Consider the following 7,076-nt stretch of genomic DNA (forward strand, 5'->3'; position numbering starts at 1 on the left):
TTCTTTCTTTCTTTCTTTCTTTCTTTCTTTCTTTCTTTCTTTCTTTCTTTCTTTCCTTCTTCTTTCTTTCTCTCTCTCTTTTCTGCCTGCTCACTCTGCAGAGCCAAGGGGAGGGCTGTGGCCTGTGTCCACATTCCCTCGGATGACCATCTTTGTTCTCTGCAGCCACCAGGGGCTGGCATGTGCCAGGCTGCATCAGATGATAGTTTTTTAAGTGGAAAAATATTGAAAAAGCTTGATGGTGACAAATTTGTGCCAGTGACGCAAGCTGTGTTACGGTGAGTACAATTAAGCCCTTTTGTAATCTCACATCATGAACTTGATTATAGTTCAGAAATAATTTCTGGGATGACATGTCATGTACAGTTTTTGAAAATATTTTCTAAATATCATTTAACAAAAAAATGGATTAGAATTTTTTTGAAGGATGAAAAAGGCCATCCACAGAATCCTATTTCCATAGTAATGCAAAAACTAATGAAGATAAAGAAAAAAGAAAGGAGGGGAAAGGGAAAAGGAGGGAGGAAGATGGGGAGGATGGGGAGGAAAAATTCAGCATCTGGCAAAACATCAAAGCTGATAAGATAAGATTTCACATTTTCACATTTTCCTCAGCAAGTCTGTTTTCTTTATTCTGAAGATAGTCTATTTCATATGCACAAGACTAGCTGGAAAAACTTCAATGAGCATATTCTAAATGGACTCTGTCTTACAGCTGCCTTTGCACAGGAAGCCATAGAAGAGTTCTGGTTCCTGCTAAACAATCAGAAGAAACAGTGACTGTAGAATTAGCATCAGAGTGGGCCCTGGCACCGTCACAATTTAAAACAAGGCAACAGCAGACTGTGTCATTTTCCCAGTTATGAGCTCTCAGTTTGAGCTGATCAATTCCACACAAAAAGGAATGTCACAGAGTTAAGCCTTAAATTCAGCTCTTCGTGCAATTTTCCTTTACTACATTTTATGCTGGGTGTAATGTGATCAGGAGAAATTTTACATCTGCTGTGTCCATGAAATGGAAAGGTGAAGGCTACTCGGTGGTCAAAGCTGTGAACCCACAGAACAAGGGAAGGCTGCAGATGGCTTCAGTTTTCTCAGCCATCCAACCTTTGCTGTCTTTGGCATGTGAGTAATTTTTCCTCCACTTCTTTATTCTGGTTTAAAAAGAATAGGTTTTAAAAGTCTCTTGAGCCTCCAGATTAAATTTGTGGGCTTCAGAAATACTTTAAGAAATTATTCAATTAAATGATGAAACCATAAGTCATTTTTTCCGAAATAAAAAAGCTAATTTGAGTGGACTTGAGGGAAATTTAGAATAGGAATACTTTTAATTCTTGTGCTACATTTTCAAGATACCTAATTCTTTTAATGTACATGTGTAGAATAAAGTATATAGGCAGTGTAGTTGTTTAGATCAAGAATGTCCCTCAAAGCCTTAAGCACCGCCGATGGGCAAGCCTTTTGGAAGGACACTGGATCATGGTGCCTGAGGCTATCCACTGGTGAGTCCAGGGGCTGAGTATGCAGTTGGAAGGTGGGGTCTGTTGGGAGGGAGTGGCACACTGGGGTCATGACCTGGGGGAGTAGATTTGAGTTTCCTGTTCCTTTCCTGTTCCTCCATTTGCTCTTTGTTTTATAGACATCATGACTAGAGTGGTTGAGTGTTTTTTCCAGTAGCAGATATTTTTTTTTTAGAATATATTTACTGAGGTAAAGAAAGCTCTTGCCCAAGGACGAAAGGGGGACCTGAGTGGATTGCCCCTGTAGCCGACTCTTTCATCATGGCATTTCTGTGTTTGAAAATGCGGATCATGGATGGAAACTTCTGAAACAGTAAGCCAAAGCCAACCTCTCTTCTTTGACTTGTGAGTATTAACTATCAGCTCTCAGCCACAAAGGCAGTGTTTAAAACAGTAGAAATAGCATCAAAGCACATGCCATTTGTTCTAAGCTGAATGCTTTTGAAATCCTTCTATCGTTTGTTCTTCCATTAGTGATCATAGATTTTTCTGACTATTATTTTTTTTTACTTCTTTGGTTTTGTATGTATTTTGCTGTGCATATTTACTGTATATTTATCCTTAAAAATTACAGGGCAGAATATTTTTAATTTTTAGCATGCATTTGTATTCTCTGGTTCTAAACATTAAATTGAGGACTTAATGCATATGGTCTGGCAACAAAGCTGTGCTTTCCTGCTACGTTTAAGTAGCACAAATGGGGGGTGGTACATAGCTCAGCAATACAGCGCTTGCCTGACAAGGGTAGGAGCTAGATTCCTGCTGCCAAAAACAAATAAACAAACAAACAAGTAAACACATAAAGCACAGCTTATTTAATGACCTTTTTTTTTTTTTTTTTTTTTTTTTTTTGTCTGGCTACAATTTGCCCATGTTGCTTCACTAGGTAGATGTAACCCATTTAATTTCCTTACTCTATTGTAGTTTATTAAATGAATAAACATTTTCCCATTCTCTTATTATGGAACATTTGGGTTGTCTGTAGAGTTTCTGCAACTTCAGTTTCTGACTTCTGCTTTGTGCGGTGTCTAAAGCTCCTCACCAGGTGCTCCTCATCTGTCTTTTCAATTTTATTTCACTGGGCTGTCCAACAATAGCTGCACTTCCTCCAGCTATTGATTTCTCTCCTTTGTCTCTGACCATGGAGTTCCTTTTGCTAGAAAAAGCCCATGTCCAGCTGCTCTTCCCTGTGAACTCAGTTCAAGGGGTGTTTTAATGGGCCCACGTTAGAAGCCCTTTTGACCCTGACCTGAAGCTTATTACAGTGCTTATTATGATGTAAATGATGGCTACTTGGCTCAGGAGAGCAGGAAGAAGCTCTGTATTTTATCTCTGCATAACTAGAGCCAAACACGCGTGAAACAGCTGAATATTCAACAGTTCTGATTTTGTTATTTCCATCACAGTGCCTAACTTTATGCACCAAAAGTCCCATTTTATCAAAGTACCTCTTCATGGACACACAGCTTACATATTCCATTATGCCCTTTAAATAAGTGCTTTCCAATTTGTGAGTCCATGGAACACTTATCCCACCTGCTCTCTGTCATTACTTTAAAAAATGTGACATCAGAATTAATAGGGATTATAGCACTGTCTTCGGTAATACGCACTTTACTTCACACAATCAGCATAGGCAGAAATGAAAATACTTCCTGCATGATTTTCAAAGTTTTCCAGGTACATCCAGGTCACACTTTGAAAAATATTATCTTAAATGAAAGGAGAATATAGTGTGGTTTTCCACAGAGGACTCACACATTGAAATAGCTTTTTATCATTTTACATGTTATGAGGAAATTTTGGTAATTTCTTTTTATTAGAAGTTCCAAATTTTGTAACCTCAGTGTACAGCACAAAATATCAATGCTCTACTGTTAAAATTTATAATAGTCTAAATTTTAATTTCCAGGGTAACATCTGTTACATCTAATATGTCTCCTTAAATTTTTTATAAAAAAATCTGTCTTGAAAATGAACAAAATTATTTCAATGACAACAGAATTATAAGATGAAGTTAAGACAGATTAATGTCAAAGACTAGGCAATTTTACTAGCTGCTTGGTGGGTGTTAAGTAAAATGTAAGTTGTACCACATTGTAATTCAAGCATTTTGATCAACCACTGCCTACAGACTGCCCAGGAAGGCAGAGAAATCATGTAACTTACCCATCTTTGTGCCCTCAAGTCCAGGATTCTGAGAATGCATTGTTGGGCAAACAAAATCCAAGACTCCAAATGGTGTATGAGCCACGCTATAAATAAGATGGGCAAAGCTTCAGCAATGTCTGCTTTCATCACTGGATCTGTTTCTGTGTATGTTCAGAGACCAAAATTCTCAGTATACAGCATTCCAAGAAATGGTTGAGGGCAGAAAATTTAATTTGCATACTATAATCCTTTATCACTCAAGAATAAGGTTAAAAGCCAGCCTATGCATTGAGCAAAGTGATTTTCAACACATCATTTGATAGTATGAGCACAGTAAGCATTAAATTTTCTTACTCAAGATTATACTAACAGCAAAAGTGGGGGTAGGATTACTCCAAAGAAAGGAATGGCTAAATATTAAAATTACCTAAAAAGTCATCTGTGTCTTTCTCATCTACTGATAACAGTTCATTACTAGTGTCTGAGAGGCTCACAATAGATGTAAAGGACACAAATTAACTCCCCTTCAACCCACATCTACCATGGTCCTTCACAATTCTGGAAAATGCCAAGCCTGAATAAAATTTTTGCATTTCTCTAATGAGTAAAGGGAAAATTTAAAAACAGTGTGGAACATAGAGAAACACTTCTGGAGAGAAAACAGCATGTAGCACAGAATACTTGACAGTAGTATATGTCTTAGCAAAAAAGGGGGGACAAATGTTTACTAAAAGGAATAATAGCAGTAAGAATGATAAGGTTCCCACTTGAAGTCCATGGAAAGCATGGTTTGACTTTCGTGGAGAGTGAAAAGAAAGTATAAGAAAATAGCCTAAGGTGAAATTAGGGACTTGAAAGAGAAGAGTGATGAAGCAAAAGGCTGAAAAGGAGCCAGAAAATAGTAGTAGGAACATACCTACTACTGTGCCAGCCAGATCAGATATACAAAATACTGACCAATGATATCTTTTAAAATTGCCAAGTACAAGGGTAACAAGAGTAGGAGATTGTAAATGTAAAATAAAGTGATACAATTTAATGAAGTAACATGAATAAAAGAAGTAAAAAAAAATATTAGATGAGTCAATAAAGAAAACAGAAAAAGAATTCCATACTGAAGGAAAACCTCAGGTTAAATTTAAAAAGAAATGTGCAAAATAATTTGCCTGAATTTAAAATAAGCCCCTTACTTAAATCTTGCTTGTTTTTTTGTATTTTAGTGGTCACAATTTAGAATCTTATCTGGAATAGTATTAACAAAATTTAAAAAAATCAAAATATATTAACTGCAGCTTTAGATTTCATAAGGAAAATATTGGTCTTTAAAGATTTTAACAATGAAGTGACTGGCAACCTGGGAGTTGTATACATAGCCACACTCTTCTTGGTAGATGAAGGAAATAGCAAACATGGACGCATTATCTGAGAAAATTTCATAAATATTTATTTCATCAGAAAAAGAAAGATTTACTTTATGTAAGATTTTAAGTACAAATAACTGCTAACATGTAATTGTGAAAGTGAATATAAAATTAAGCTCTACTTTTGAATAAGAGAAGTACAAATTAACTATAATGATAAGTTAAATTCCTGAATTAAAATTCAATTTTACCATGGTGCCCAGTTCAACTTGGAGACATCTCAAGGATCTGAAGTTACTTGTCTCAGACCATGAAGGAATTTGTCATTGTCTCAGTTACCCTTCTCTCATTCCTGGGACAAAATACCCCACCCCCAAAATCAAAGAAGGAAAGGTTTATTTAGCTCTCAGTTAGTGGAGGTCTCAGTCCACACTTGGCTAGCTCCAAGGCAGAGTGGCACATGAAAGAGGGCAGCTGTTCATGAAGGTGGAAAATAGCAAAGACCAAAGGGAGGAGCAGCTGCTGCAGCTACCAAACCTCTCTCATATACTGTATTTAGTCTATCTGCACCAGGGCAGGTGTAACACTCACACCTGTAACCCCAGCAGCCACCCCAATGACTGCATGAGTCTCTGGGGTATAACTAATCCCAAAGCATAACAGTCATTTGATAACTTTCACAGTGCTAACCTCAGAAAGCTTAGAGAAAGTGCATAATAAAGCTGATTTTATAGCAAAACCCACTATCTTCTGTTATCACAGACTAAAGGGACAAGTATCCCTGAGGAAAACTTTTTTACAACCTATGAAAAGCAAAAAGCAATTTGTTTAATTTGTGAGAAGCTTATATGTTCAAAAAGCAAAAATAATAACAAGACAGAAAATAGGTCAAAGTGCCTGGACGGCTGTTCATAAGCAAAGAAAAATGGTTGTCTAACCTCCAACTAAATTTTGTAAGAAAAAGGAATATTTACTATACTTGAGATTTGTATAATGGCATTTTATTATTTTTAATGAGCAGTAGTCCCTTCAAATGCCATTTTTTAAACAAAAGCATATGGATTTATATTCCTTCAAACACGTAAATGTTTGTAAAGTAAGCCTATTATGACTGAAATTCTCCAGGGCTTAATAACATATATTTTACAAAGTGAAAACATGATAATATAACAGAACTTCAGCGAACAATAAATTGTTCAGTGGAGTACACAGATTGATGTTATCTAGTTTTTAGTCTGGTCCTGATTACATTCCTAATTCTGTATCTGAATTTTGCTTTATCTCTGAGATTTTTATTCCACCTAACCTAAAAGGTATGTTGAATATTCCCGAGCAGTTAAGGATGGTAAATTAGGTTTGAAGAGGCCAAGGACATAAAAGCTTTCAGGACCAGTCTACATTTATCTGGGTGAATATACCTTTCAGGGTGAATATTAGCCCATAGCGTTTCTCTCTTATTTTCTGCTTGGCTGTCAAAATTTAGATACTATACTATCCCTTAAATGTTAGTAATCGGATGTATTTTCAATAATTCCACCTAGTATTATTCTAGAAAATAAGCTAATGGAAAAAGATAAAATCACATAAGTAAAAAGTATAAACTCCCCTTATTGCCAAAATAAAATGCTTACCTACACAGATAGATTGAGAAGTATAAACGTAAACTCCTAGTGATATTAACAGGTGGCTAAGTATAAAATCAACAGAAATAAATCAATGTTTTGTATATGGTTGTAATAAGTAATTACCAAAATTACAGGCAAAATCCCATTAATGATGAGATTATAGGATTTATTAACAGTAATGATGAAGTGTAATAAAACACTTGGGAAGATACTTCCCAAGAGAAAAAAAAGGGTGGAGGTATATGTCATGTTCATGGAGTCAAGGATGAGTTTTTCTGATGATGTCACTGCTTCCTGGAATATGGTGTAAGTCCTGCGTAATGTATTTTAAAGTGCAAATATCTTTTGCCCTGTTTGTATTGATTTTTAAAAATTAATTTAATTTTTTTTTAAATTTTTTGTATTTTAGGGAAGGGTCT

Source organism: Octodon degus, unplaced genomic scaffold (genome assembly GCF_000260255.1).
Source record: "Octodon degus isolate 3935 unplaced genomic scaffold, OctDeg1.0 scaffold00136, whole genome shotgun sequence".
Taxonomy (NCBI): domain Eukaryota; kingdom Metazoa; phylum Chordata; class Mammalia; order Rodentia; family Octodontidae; genus Octodon; species Octodon degus.